The sequence below is a fragment of the Metopolophium dirhodum genome, chromosome 4 (assembly GCF_019925205.1).
Source record: "Metopolophium dirhodum isolate CAU chromosome 4, ASM1992520v1, whole genome shotgun sequence".
Lineage (NCBI taxonomy): Eukaryota > Metazoa > Arthropoda > Insecta > Hemiptera > Aphididae > Metopolophium > Metopolophium dirhodum.
The window spans coordinates 28,189,258-28,205,505 of record NC_083563.1 but is presented as its reverse complement, the minus strand read 5'-3'; the positions used below and the strand labels follow the sequence as shown (position 1 = coordinate 28,205,505).

The 16,248-nt window shown below is 28.6% G+C and overlaps 1 protein-coding gene across 2 annotated transcripts in view; it reads right to left on the bottom strand.

The window, feature by feature from the left end:
• Window positions 1-14,304, bottom strand: part of LOC132943338 (5-hydroxytryptamine receptor 2C) — a 95,807-nt gene extending 81,503 nt beyond the window's left edge. For both annotated transcript variants that reach the window (XM_061012295.1, XM_061012294.1), the window contains exon 1: window positions 13,814-14,304. The gene's annotated coding sequence lies outside the window, so the exon portion shown is untranslated. The remainder of the gene's footprint in view (window positions 1-13,813) is intronic.
• Window positions 14,305-16,248: the final 1,944 nt, after the last annotated feature.

The following is a 16,248-nucleotide window of genomic DNA, read 5'->3' as shown; positions in this document are numbered from 1 at the left end:
AAACAAAAAAAAATTAAGGAAAACCGGGCATTTTTACGCTAAATCGGTTTTCGACAAAACTCGTGTAACTCTAAAACAAATGACCGTAGATACATGCTATTTTGAATGTTTGTATCAGCATTTTCTTTACACCACAAAACTTTCAAAATATTTTTACTTGCTTTGAGCTCTTTACGGACATTTTCAGTTTTCATTTTTATTTGGTTTTATTTCTATAAATGACAATACAATTTTATTCATTGGTTCAAAAATCTTGAAAATGTAATACGATGAAGCTCCTAATATATTGTTACGATGGCAGTTGAAGTATTAAAAATACAAAATTACAATTTTTTTTTTAAAAGCATTCAAAGTTCGAACTATGACAAAATACATAAAAATCACGAAAATGTGTAAATTATTTTGAGATAGAAATTGATAAAAAATTTTCTTTTTAAATATAAGATTTGAAAATGCAATACAAGATTTCTCATAAGTATGTCTATCTTATAAAAAAATATCTACTGGTAAGTCAAACTAAATTTTCATGAGCGTTTAAAATTCCAATATTTACAACATTGGATATTTTCTCGAAATCTCGTGTACTTATTTCCTTCTTTCTTTTGTTGTAATTCAAAAACAAATAACTATAGATACTTAAAATGTACACCATATTATGTTTATTTTATCAGTTCCTATACTTGATAAAATTTTCAAAATATTTCAACTCCTAGGCGTTCGAAGAACTCGACCCGGAGGCCATTTCAGGTCCGACATCGGAAGAGAGTGTGCTCAGCCGAATATGAACCACAGGGACAGTGCACACAGTGCATGCAGCGTGGGTCAGCAGCCCTACCCATGCGGTACATATAATACTGGAAGCACTCATGCAGTTATGTGGTACGTCCACGGGACTCTCGGAACCGTCCAGTTTTCCCATCTTGCGATGTTGGTAATGAGGCGGTGGGTCCAGGTTGCATCTTTGGATCTACCTCCTGTGCCACTTGTTGCAATCGTAATTTTCCTCTCTTCCTACCAGGTTCTGGGTTTGAAGACAGAGGGATCGCCCGGTAAGGGATCCTGAGACGCCCTGACCTTGATCCTATCCTTCTCCGCAGCGATGAGTCGACATACTCCGGCTAGGAGAAAATCAGCTTCGTCTGAGACCGTCCTGTAGGTCCTGATGATCCTTAAGGCGGCGACTCTTTGACCTCCGGAAGTTCGTCCTGGCCTTTGCCGAGGCGTTAACGGACGACGTCCATACCGGAGCGGCGTTAACTCTCTACCATCGAACTTAGAAGCATCCTCTTCAGTTGGCATGGTCCGACCCACTTGTAACTGTACTGTACAGCAGAATGACACCCACTTGTCCACCTTGTTTTACTATACATTCGACATGACACACATAATGTATGCTTTTATCACATAATATTATGATCTTTAAATCGTATGAACGATGTGATATTAATAACATTTAATTACAAATTAATAACATGTAGATTCTAAGTGCTATTAAAAATAATTCAGTCAAGACAAAAACATGAATAACACACGTATACATAATACCAGTACAAATTAATGTAATGGAATTTACATTTAAAATAGAGATGATTGCTAAAAAATTATGAGACTTACGTAGAAAAGTGAATTTTTAATATTTTTTTAATGATGTTTTTCTGACGACAAAATACAAAAACAGACGCACAATTTATGTTTGCACTAATGTATCGTCGTTTGAAGCGAGTTTTGTAACACATTTGGTAATAATAATATAATAGTGTAAAAATGATGGATAGTGAAAATAACAATACAATGATTCTAACGCAGTATATGGATTCGTCGATAACAGTTTACTTGAACATTTGTAATATTACTATAGTAAAAATTACAGTTTAACACAAAATAACGTATTTTTAATTCTGTGATAATGCCTACCTACCTAATAATAATGAATTATTTTCACATCATTACAACAGATTACAGAATATATAATATACAATAACCCTTAATTGGATGGAAATTAACTAACATAATATGTGATTACACGTAAACAGTTACTTTTTATTCTAATTAATTTCAGTATTAACATAGTAATAATATTATCATGTCAATAAAATTTAAAATTAATTTGAAATATTCAACCTTTGATATAGGTACACCTCAGAGTGTACACAATTTCCAATAGTGTATTTATTTTAAACATTATGTATAGAAATATTACAATTTTAACATTAAAAAATAAAAATAATGATGATTAAAATGACCAAAATCTATTATTTTCAGAATAATTAACAAAACAGTTCGTATAATAACACAATAGTGTCAACTCTGAAATACGAGAAATTCAGCATTACACACTAATTAATTATAAGCATGTAAGAGTCTAAACATTCTAATCCACCATTATAACTTACCTAAAAAAAAAGTAAGTATAAATAAAAATGTATAATAATATAATTAATTAATAATACTGATATGTTTGTACGTTAATAAAACTACATCTACCATTAATTTAATTTTTACGATAAACGATTTCAAAAATTATTTTATTTCATGAGAGTATTCCACTTATATCGTAAAAACAATATTGCATCATGATGGCCATCGAAAAATAATAAGAAAAAACATTGTTTTTCACTAAATGCAGTACCTACCTGCTAATACTTAGTTATAAACCAGTGGTATATCATTCCAATCGATATTCTCGCAGTTTCGATTTGCTTTTAAATTATGATAAATGTTATAACTTGTAAGTAGAGGTAATATTTTATATTATATTATTAACAAACAGTGCAACAGTAGATAAAAAAATTGTTTTTATTATGTGTGGGTACATTATTACACATAAACTGTTACTTTTTATCCAATATTCGGATTTACTGGTTTGTATAAAACTGATAGGACGTACCTATGTGTCTATATTCAAGTTGGCGTTGGCCCCTTTTTATAAGTGACACGAGAATATATTATTTTCACACCATAATGGCACCAAGTGTTGTTCATACTATAATATATAAAACAATACAATGTACCTATTTTTAAATCTTAAAATATCGTACGTGCTGCACGAATACAATAGCGTTACGTACATTTTTTTCCTCACATTTTCTTTCGAAACCCAATTTTCCAGATCAATTATTACAGCTTCAATTCGTTCCTTTCTCGACTGCTAGTCATTGAGTCATTAATGTAATCTATAAAATCTACTAATTGATAAATTAAAAGTTGTCCAACGGAGCGTATAAAAGGAACCACACACAATCAGTGAAATTTGTATTATATTACAAAACCGTGTTGTATCGGGAAAAATGGATTAAACACTTGTGCAAACATAACCACAAATAGACAATATACCTATATTATACCATACATACATTTAATAATATGAATATTTTATGAATATTTTACATATTTGCTGTAGTGTTTTTTAATTGTTATGATATAAACTGGAAAAACATGTAACCTCTACTAGTATTTAAAAATAAAATGTTGAAATATTTAAAAACTATTCATGGATGAATTTTATTTCATATAATATCCTAAGCAAATGTAGTAAGTATTGGAATAAAAAATATGAATAAAAAAATGTTTTATTTAAAATCTAAAACCATTCAGAATACCATCAATAAACAGTAACGCATTAAATTCAATATTATACGATATTGTTTATAATTTAAAACAATAGTAACGATACCTATACACTCATATTATTGTTCTGTTTTAATGTGTGTGAGTATAGTTAATGATAAATTGCGCGCCAAGAAAAAATGTTTTTATGACAGATGAGAATAATAAATTTGTTTTTACAATCAAGACTAATGAATAGAAATGTGTACAGAGTACAGACAACAGAATACATACCTACGCACGAGGTAAGAATTCCCATTAAAATTAAAACAAATAAATAATACGTCTCTATAATTATATAATGGAATAAAAATGCAATCAAGATAGAAAATTAATTTAGTTATGAAGATTGATTAAAAACAATTTTAAGATAAAAAAAATGACTATCTAATAAGAACAATTTGAATAATATTTATCAAGTATTATATAATATTGCAATTATCATTTATTATGCCTACATTTAGTAAATAAGTCTAATTTTTTTAAATTGAGTAAATATGCCATTTAATACATAACAAGAGTCAAACTAAAAAATAAAACGATTCAGATATTCGTTCTGTTCAAAATACACTTAAACACCTACTAACATTCTGCATAATTTCATGGCCTGTGTTTAATATGTATATACTTCTAGAAACCAAACATACAGAAAATTGAAAAATTACTGATTCAAAATTGAATATTTTCAACGATTGCGCTGTATAATACTGTTAAGGCTTTTCTCCTACCCAGATAAAATATATTAATTGTTGAAAAAACTCAATTCAATGAGAATCTAAAGCCAAGCCAATCTTAAATTTAAAATTTAAATGACTCATCGTAATGCATATAATAATACATTTTGTGGTACAATATAATATATTTTACTATTTAGTACAGTAACAATTAATTATTCTGATCTCTAAAAATCATCGTATAACTACTAAAGAATTTCATTATTTATACAGTAGTTATGTTTAAGGTTGTTACCTGTTCTGTACGATAATATACTGACAATAAACTCGTGTAGTCGTGTCAATGAGTGAATCTAGGGTATTTAAGAATACTTACCTGCCATATTAAATATAGAATGGATAAGTTATCTCTATAGTAAACACCCTCCTATGAGAGAGGTTATAGTGTTTCCAAAGTTTTAGTAAAAGCCCCATCGACACCACCGTTAATAGTATTAACTATAGTAACCATTAGGTAACCATTTAAACTTACTAATATACAATGACTTTTTGCATGGTATAAAAAATATACTATTACCTCGTAGCTTACCATTCGGTAATGGGTAGGAAGGCCCAGGGACTTTTCATCCCACAAAACCCTTATTCTGGGGATAAAAAAGTTCATGTTGTATTTATTATTGCAATAAGTTTAAAATTCGAGGATGGATATCGTAAGTACCCTTAAAAATCCGGCATTCGCAAAACGCAAGATTTTTTTTCAATTCCAATCAGTGACATGACATCATTCTTAAAGTATGCACAGAACAACCAGACACCCTCTGTATAATATGCTTTACATAAATTACGTAGGTGCTCTTTCAAATACCTCATGAACCTCTTTCAAAAAAAAAAACCAAGAAATAACCACAATTTATACACTTAATAAATATATTCAAGTTGCCTCTATACATAGTTATCACCAATTTCACATTTATAATTAGGTACCTAGGTATATTAATTATTAACAGAATTTGTCAAATTTGAATAAGAAATATTATTTTATTAAGAGGACGCCACATCATCCGCATAAATAGTCTCAGTCATACCAACGCACGATATTCGAAAATTGTGTTCAGCAGTTCCAATTTAGTGTAATAACCTTTCACAGTACCTAAAGTGAATTTATATATTATCAAACTTAAATGTCAGAACATTATATATAATTTCGCGTGGGTGTTTTACGATATTTAAATTTTTAAGCTATTTATAAACATTGAAAATATTACACTCTAAAAATTCTCATAATTTGCTTGAAAATTAAAATATCATAAAAAAACCATTGATAATGTTCTTAAATTTAAGTTTCATAATTGGTCAGTGTATTATTGGAGGTAACCACATAAAATTGTAACTGCTGAACACAAATTTCCTATATCATACACTTGTAATATGGAGACAACACACGCGGGTTTAGAGTCCTCTTAACGATCTCAATAGCCAACCATAATAACTAATAATGTTAAACACACGTAATACAGATCAAAAATATGTGTCACGAATTGTATATGAGTTGTACACATAGAATTTCTATAAATGTCTAAATACTTGACAACAACTCTGTACTATTACTTGCATATGAACGACGAACAAACATAAGAATTAACAAAAATATTGTTAACACTCGTTACCTATGGTCAAAAATTTGATAAAATTAATCAAAATAATTTTAAATTGTAAATATAGAAACAAATAATTATTATTGTTATTATGTATAATGTTGAAACGATGAATGTAAGTGTTAATAAAACCTGTTCTTTGATCATTCTTCCGTAAATGTATGGATAATATTATCTGTTTGTATTTTTCACATATGTATTTTCAAAGGATACGTGTTTACTAAAACTTTAGTTTTTGATTGTTTACCGAAACCCTAAGGGATCACTTATTTTTTTGCGATTCCCCTCTTTTCATAAATAAAATTCTTATACTTCTTTTGTCGAGAAAATAACAGATTGCGTGGTTAGATTTTTTTTATCTATGTTTAAAACAAATATCCCACATATAGTTTGTCAAGCATTCCATAGTAAGTATTTATCGTGATTGAATAAGCTTAAAATTTAATTTCTAGATTGACATGTTGATTATAAAAGTATTATTATATACAAATTGAAAAAACTCTACCATGGCTATACGATAGTAATTTTTTTTTTGATTACCTACTATGATTTACTCAAAAACAAAAAAAAATATATCGGTATTTGTTGAGGCAGTTGTTATGGATGTTTATTCCCATTAAAATCGTTTTAAATCCCTGTGTCAGAAAGATGCATTGCAAGAGCTTTTACATTGTACACACATCAATTAGCGTTTTGTTTATTTAATGGTTGTGTTTTACAAACAAATAACGTGTATTCAGAGTGAAAAAGTGTTTGGAAAATCAGAAAATTTTATACTAACATTCTTGAAGAAACTTTAAACGTTTTTAACATTTCTAGACACCTATACATATTATTTTACTATTCTGTTTAAATTATTTCCTTTTAAATTAATGTTGATTGTTTAGTGTAGATTATAATTTTTTTTTTTTCGAAAATTTAGTTAAAAATAAATAACAGAGTAAAAATTATTGCAATCAATAATTAATTAAGATTGTGTTTGTAAATCATTAGATCTACATTAGTCTATCTCAGTTAGGTTGTTAGGTATTTGATTGGTACAAATATATTTTTAAAAGAAATGCATATCATATAAGACATATAAGAGAATTTAATTCAAATTCTTTTTACATCGTTGGCAAGTCTTCAAGGTTATCATTTACCCTTAGGGCTTTAATGGTAATCATCATTCGATAACATAGAAAATTTACAAAATTGGCTTTATGCTAATATTTATTATGTTTAACAAAAAATCCCAAGTTACACATATACCATGTAAAACATTATTTCCCAAGAGTTTTTTCGTTACATAAGATTACATCAAAATTATTATAATGGAAAAAACTTCCTCGTTTAATACCATCATTAGAAAGTTCAATTTAAAACGGAGCTGTTTGGTATTAACAGTCCAATAACTTGGTAATATTATTTGTTGAAGTAAATAAACAAATTTATTTGTTTTTCTTTACTATAATCGTTTTTAAAAATTTATTATTTTTAGTATATAAAACAATTAATATAATATTATGTTGTTTGAAGCAATATTCGTTTTCTAAAATGTAAATAATGATTAACATTTATTTTTAATACTTAAAATAGGCACGACTTGAATGAGTTGAATATATATTTTTAAAAAATCACGTAGTTATGAAAAATTAGGTTATCTAGTCATAGCTCTTTGAAACTTGACCACTCTTAACATATCTCAAACATACTAGAATAAAAACTAAATCATTTTAAACATGGTAAAATATAAAAAAAACACATAGTTAATATTTGTTTACCTAGTTTAAATCAGTTTTAATAGGTATAGTAGTGATGAACAATAAATCTAATACTTAAGCATTTTAAATATATGCAAATAAAAACAGAGTTTTACGGGTATTAGGTATATTATGTTTAACTTCTTGCTAAAATCCGCCGTCTTAAAAGTAAGCATAAGACACGTTAATATCGTTACACGATTACGTGCCAATCGTAAAAGCCGTTAAATTATGTAACATTTTTTTTCTCTACAGTTGACTTATTCAGACTATTTTTTTTAGTTATTGTTTGCCAAATAGTTCACAGGACTTGTGAAAAAGAGTGAACACATTAAGCCGTCTAAACCGGCAGATTATTTTGATTTATTATTTCCTTGCGCCCTCCCATTTACTCCCCTGCAGCATTCCTGGTTTAAGCTTCATAGTGGTCTCATACACAATATTTTTCTTTGTCGACTACTTTTGGCCCTTGTATTGACATGTTATCTAGAAAATCTCTTCACCCTATTCTATCATATTTTATTCTGTCAATTTGATATTGCCCTTGCATAATAGTAGTTTTCATTTTGATTACTAACCGGCGTGCTTATCATATAGATTGGGTGACATACGCTTTTTCATACGTGATTCCAACGACAGGTAAAGTAGTTTCGGTATCATGTACAACATTTACAGGGCAAACGCAGATCACTTATTACTTAAAATATATATGCACTCGTAGATATTATATTTATTATCTGCCAGTGAAAAAGATTGATGTATTTCGACTAGTTTCGATATATATTTGATAAAAAGTGTAACACTACTCGTCAAATTGTATTGTAAAATGCATTTAGAAAAATATTATTTAAGTACAAATATATAAAAATATGACATAATTGATCATATCTTTAGACCTCCCTTCCCATATACGGGTATAAAATTAATATGCATGAGGTGATTAATTAAATTAATCTTATAATTGATTCGTTAAGTTCATAACCATACAGTTCAAAACAAAACAAGTAACTTTTTTTAGGCACACTGGTTTTATATAAAAAAAAGTGTAAGACACAATAACGATTAAATATTTAATACATTTAATAGTATCTTTTAATTAAAATATTAAAGTTTTTCAAGTTTAAAAAAATAAACTTTTTTAATTTATAAAATAAAAAAAATAATGCTTTTTACAGCTAACAAAATAAAATGTTCTTATTGACTATCAAAACTGCAGATTAATTATATAAATTATAACATGGCTAAAATAAAAATATATACATTCATCTACAACTCGATTATCACGATTAATTTTTAAGTAATATCATTTGATTTTAAAAGTATGTACTAAAAACTGCAATTTTGTTTCATTGTATTAATAATAAATTCCTTTATACTATAAAACTAAAACTACCATGTCCCATAAAACTTAATACGGTATGGAAGGAAGTGGCTCATAATAATTTAATTTTTGAATCAAATAAATGCAAATAATAATATAATAAGCAATTTTTCTTTTACTCTGGATCACGCTTACTACACAAAATATTTTACAATTCACTGGAAATTGCTATACTATAACTAACATACAAGCTACGACACTAACATGAATTTACAATAATTTATATTCCAAAATGTATACAAAATGAATTTATATATTCTGACTTAAATTGGCGATTTAGTTTCTGTTAAGTGATAAAAACGTATTGAATAAAATTACGCACACCAAATTTCACGACATTTTTTCCTATTGTTATTTATTATTCACAACATTTCCAAATTACCAAGATAATCATTTCAGATGAGTACACAAAAAGTCTAAGATAATAAACAATTCCATGGGAAAAATCGTTGATTGTAAAACCATGATAGAATCAAAATGCTAAGTCAAGTCCATAATAGAACACATATTCAATACTCCAAAATGTATTTCTTAAAGAAAATAACTGTACTTCAGAATATGATGTTAGTATTAAAATGATAATGAAATATGTGAATAAATAAAATATGATATTATTTGAAAATTAGAAGGAACAATTGAAAACAAATATTTCAAATCAAAGTATTATACAAGCAATAATTCGAATAAAATATAATGGCTGTATAATAGGTATCACAACTATATTAACAATTTATTCTAATCAGGTCGTCTTTATTTTATCTAAGAAAGATAAAAAAAACAACCGAAAAATAGCTCAAATAATTACCGGCTCAACTACTTATCAGTGCAGTTATTTAATTTATACTAAATTGAGTAGGTACCTACATAACTGACGCGCTTGTTATAAAGGGTTAGTACCTTTTCAAGGAGTTCAATACAGACGAAAATATTTCAAGTGTGTAGGTACATGCGGGATGTTTAGTATACAATCGAAGTAATTTAAAATTAGTGTGTAGTCCCGCATTCACGACAGCTTTCGCACACCCAAACGATCGTCTGCTAAACAATATGAGCTCCGTTGCGGACTTAAGAAGCACCCCAAGATTGTGAAATCATATAAAAAAGGGGCTGATGAATTTAGATGAGTTTTCAAAATTAAACTTGGCCATCTCGAACTATGTGTACATAAATAAGTGCATAACCTGTGTTTATTTCTTATTACATATATTTCTCGATCTTGTTATGAAAAAATTCAGGTAACATACTATGTTTTATTGAAGCCAATTACTAAACAAAACAACCTTTTTTAAAACTATTTTTATCGTATAAATGTTTTTCACTATTTAAAATATATTTTTATTTCATATTTATTTCCAAGCATTTCATTACATATATAAAAATCGAATCAAACAATAGTTACTTACAATAATATGCTATTTCGTATTTATAGTTTTCTAGATAATAAGTATTTACTGTTAAAAGAATCAACTTATATGTACCTAGTTTGCCTCGGTTAAGAATAAAACGATTATACTATATTCATGTTTTGTATAGTAAAAAATTACAAACTTCAAACTAATACAATTATATTTTAAATACCTATTTATATTTTATACTAATTACATACTTTGTAATCAAACAAAACAATTTTTTTTTTATTTAAATTAAATATTATGTCTTATATTATTGTTTATTATTTTTAAATAATAATACACTCGAGTGTTTCATATTAATACTTAATAAAGAATTTAATGTTAGTTTCCCAGAAAATATCGTTACAAATATTTCTATTTTACTTGATTAATCAATTTAAAAATAATCTACATAGGCTGTATATGGGTACATAAATTAATATTTTCCATATTGATTGAGCGACTTACAAAGGTATACATTTTAGTAAACAAATATGCATTTTTGTTTTCCCGATTACATGAATACTAATATTATTATAATACATATTGTATACACAAACAATATTGCGAACTGGAATTCTGAGCGCTTTTACAAAAACTAGCTGCAAAACGATATGTTTGCTATAACAAAACAAAAGATTTACACCCTCTTTCCCATTAACATCCCAACCAGAATGACATTCCGTTATTTGACACTTCCGCTGTATAATAGTTGGCATTTCCCCTATAATCTATCTATTTTCAACTAAAAGCTATGGAAATACATTTTCATACAAATATTTTTCTCCTAAAATAAAACAACTCTACTATTGTTTGCACTTGAGTATTGGCTTAAACAGTTCTCGTTTATTACATTTGTTTTAATTACATATCAAATTAGAAAATTGTATCTATTTGGTTTAATTAATAGCATATACCTTATAACCTATATGACACTGACGCTGTTACTAAATATTATACATTTTTTTTACAAATAATTTACATTTTAATACAGTTTTATGATTAGATACATAACAAACAGTCATCGTTATGAATATCATTATTGTTTGAAATATGGCTTAACCTAATTTTTCCGAATTTGTTGAGCAACATATTATATTTGAATACCATCGTTTATAAATCCATGAATAATGCTATGTTTTAAAATACTTGGACTTTACACGACTATTTTCAATTACCATTTACAATAAAAATAATACAATATTATATTATGAAACTCCAATATATTTTTTGTAAGTATAATTAATAATTGAATCCGAATTGGTTAAAAAGTAAATTATGTAAGAATTACTACTTACTTACAATTAACAAAATAATTTACAATATACAAATAGTAATTTAAAATAAAAAGTGAATTGGCCCTTGTGGGATTTTCAGAACATAATTAAAATATTTTCAACTTAGAATTCAAGAAAAATCATAATCGAAATGAAAATTATTAACTGAAAATAAAAGCAATATAACGTATAGATATGCTAGCTGTTGTTATTATTTATACTGCAGTAAAATGGAAATTGATTACTTAAATAAATATTTTGATGTGGCCGACAAACTCAATTCATATCTTTGAAACTTAATCTTAATTACTTAAATATAATTAACATGACTTAACATTTGTCTTTCCAACATACTGCATAGGTACCTAATTGCTAATATAGTATACATATTACATACTCGGTACTCGAATGTAGTTCTATAAAATATATTTCTCATTAGTCATTCTGTTTGAAATACTTTTAAATTAAAATTGTGGTATAATTTGAATATGTTTATATATTATATATAATGTATCTCATCAATAGACTTTTTGTCCTAATAATTATTTTTGAGTATCAGCAAAGTTATAAATCCTTCAATATAGTCAGGATTTTAAAAATATAAGTAGATATAGGTGCCTATGTATTTCAATCGTGTTTTGTTACACTTAATTGTTTAAAATACAGCCAACATTGAAACACTAATTCACTCTTAACTAATTACATAATATAGTGAACCAGAATTATTCAACTATCTATCTACAACATCTATTTGCCACTTACTTAATTAAAATTCATCAAGATTCAAGTTTTAATCATAAAATAGGTGGTTAAAATATTATATACCCAGGTGGCCAGGTAGTATATTATTATATACGAACTGTACATGTTGTGTGATTCATTTTTATTAAGAGATGTAATACGTATAATAAAATTATGTAATAACACCTATAATAGTCAATACTATGTAAATAACAAGCATTCGTATAAAAAAAAAAAGTTGAACCATTTAAAACCCATATACATAATATATCAAATTTACTGGTAAAAGAACATTTGCAAAGAATACAATTTCATTGTACGTATTGTAGATATAAACAATAAAAGTAAATATATTATATTTGTAATGCCATAGAAACAGTTGCTGTTTATCTTTTTATTTCATAGAAAATGTTTATTAAACTTAAAAATTAAACACAAAAAGGGTCAACCACTTAAATGGGTGACAACTATTCGTGAGTAAGGTCAGGATGAAGGGGTCGTAAAACTATTAAAGATGATTCTTTGGAAAGGTATATATTTTAAAAGTGAGTATATTATGAACGAGTTTTCCCAAAATAATATAACTTAAAAGAGCAGTGTTTTACAATTTTTATTGTATTACAACAGGCAGGTTCCAGGAATGCTTCAAGCAACATATTATTTATAGACTTGTATACTAGGAAGACAGTTATTTTCAAAAACTACATACGGTTAGAGTAAATCAAACATCGATCATTTTTATAAAACATGTATGATAACAAAAACTAAAAAATTGTGTAAATTATGACTCGTGAACCAAGGACTGCAGCAGATTTTGTTAGTCAGTTTAATTGTCATCTCTATTCACATATTATATTAAGATATTAAAATTACAGATATCAAGACATTAAAATATGTCGATATTCAACAATATTGTTATTAAAATATACTTTTTATACGATTGAAATATTATCTTTTAAAATGTTCATAAATAATTTATTATCTCCTTTGGATGTAAGTAAACCGATTGCCTGTAGAATAATATGTATAAACTCGCTCCTCGATTGATCTACGTATTAGACTATAAAAGATATGTTGTGAAAATGCACGTATTTTAATCACGCACTGGTCATTTAACTTTATTATCGTTACTTTTTGAATAATAAATCCTTTTTTTTTTTTTAAAGTGTGCAAGTTATACCTATATAATTTCTTTTTTTGCATATTTGAAATCCAATAAAACGGCTCATTAAACGATCGACTAAAACTATTAAACGCCTTAACATATTGTAATATACTCGTATACGTATATAGGTATATATTTATTTGAACCAATACTAAAATATTTAAAATCTAAAGCCACTCACAAGTTGTCCACGTGCTCCATTCGTGAACCTCAACTGCAATAATTAACATCAGACTCGAGGAACCGTACCACGTTCCGGTGTGGTGTACAATATGATATTTTCGGCGCACATGACGGCGGACTGCTGTATTATCAGACTGTAGCGTAGGAAAAGAGCGTTAAATCGTGTGTTATCTTAAAAAACACGGTGGAGTTGTTGTTGTTGTTACCGCGACCACTGCGGCTGGACAGTGTGTGCCGGACTCGCGGATTCCGGTCGGATCCCGGTAGCGAGAGTCGTCTGTCCGCCGCGGGGCGAAGAGGAAATGGGGCGGTGGGGGGATGGGGGCTGGTCGAGAAAATACGGGAAAAACTTTTGACCGAACGGTTGATAAAAAAAAGCCACGGCGTGCTTGTTGTTGTCGGCGCGAGCCCGTCTGGTGCGGTCGGTTGCGGTCGGCGAAGCGCGCGTTTTACCACTGAAAAACCGTGTAACTCGAGTACCGTGTTGGCGCGTCCAAAAAACACGTCTGGCCGCCGCACCTGCGTAAACGCCCTGCACGCGCCGAGGCGGCGGCAGTGGCGCGACGCGGCGGTTTCGAGTGTCATATTATTTCGTTTGTTCGTCCGTCCGTCCGTACCGCGTCCAAAAATTGTTAACGCGACTTGCCCGCGAAACCGGAAGAGGAGGACTCGAGAGGAAAAATGATTACAAGTCGTCACCCACGCCTCCGTCGACCCCCAAGTTTGGCTCCATGTACGATGATATTATACTATATTATATCCTGAGGGCGAAATCCGCCGATCATATATTATTATATTATGCTCATCGCCGCCGTTCTGTCTTCGACGATTAATGTTAATTCATCGAATTTCTGTTTTTGGAATTTTTTTGGTAGACGACTGTCCTTGGATTTTTATTCAAACAAGAATTTATCGCTATTTTTTACTGTATAATAATATTGTTAAGGCTATATTTTTTTTTTTTTTTTTTTTAGTATTTCGACGCATATAAATCACAATTGAAACAAGTGGCCGCTATATTCCCGAGTTATTATTAACATTGTGTACTGAGGATAATAGTTCTTGACAATTGGTTTAAAGATTTTATGGAGGCTATAATATGATGATTTTAAAATTATAATAAATTGGCATTTTATAGTTTGCAAAATTAGAGTATAATAATAGTACCAGACTGAATAGATAGTATTACATATATTTTGTAGTTATGAAAAGCCATTATTAAGGATTATTATCTTTGGTAGTTAGTACCTAAATAGAGAATTTTACTCAGAAACTACTCGTTTGAATTTTGATTTAAATATATCAAGACTTTTTAAAAATTACGTGCTTATCAATTTAAAGTAAGATAAAGTTATAGGTTGTTATTGTGAAAAAATAAGTTTGTATCGCCACAGGATACTCTATAAATGGTATAAAAATCTATGCAATAGGTTCTAAAATTATAGTCTATACTCGGTATACTCGAAAATATTAAATATTAGAATTTTAATAAATACATCATACTTAGTGAATAATCTTGTATATATGAGTATTATGTTATCAGTTAGCACCGATAAAAATTTGTTGTTGTCGTTAACATAATATTATTCTAGACGATAGTAAAAACGATCTGGTTTGATCGGGAAATTAGATACTTATAAAAAGTGACTATATTAGGTACACAATAATTACATATTTACCTACAACCGGATAGCGGCCCACAATGAAATTTTTTTTTTCAAATCATGGAAATATTCTACTATATTTGAATAGTTTAAAAATATAATTGGGGGACGGAGTGGCCGAGCAGACTAAGGCGTCGGTTGCGACGCGCACCGTCACCAGTTCGAACTCGGCCACGGGCGGTATTTTTCTTCGGGCAGTCACGGTGTCCGGAGAGAGAGGCCGCCATCCCCCACCCGGATATGGCAGATAACCACGGGTGCCCACTTAAAAATTCTGCCAAAAACAAACGCACATGTTTTCAAAACCCCACAGTTCCACAGGCTAATGACATCAGTTGTTGAAGCCTCAACAAAAAAAAAAAATATATTGCAAATCACTACAAAATAAATAGAAACGATTCGGAAGTTTTACTGAGTACCAAAAAAAAAAAAACCTCATGTCTTAATTATTGGGTTCTACAATAAGATATATCAAAACTAAATACATACCTAGGTATACATAAATGTTATATTTTTTTATAATTTAATATTTGTATTCCAAATTATTTTCTTCTTACAGAAATTATTAGAAGTCAAGCATCATATACGACCTTAAAATTAAACATCTTCCTCGTGACTATTCCTTCATCCTCAGTTTACTTAAAATCCAAACATATTATCTTCAAGGTTCCTATTTGTTGATCTCAATTTCGCATCTCGTATCTTTAAAATTTACCCTTAGAAGCACTTGATCATCTCTCATCAATTTCCATCGGTTTACCCAACTCTA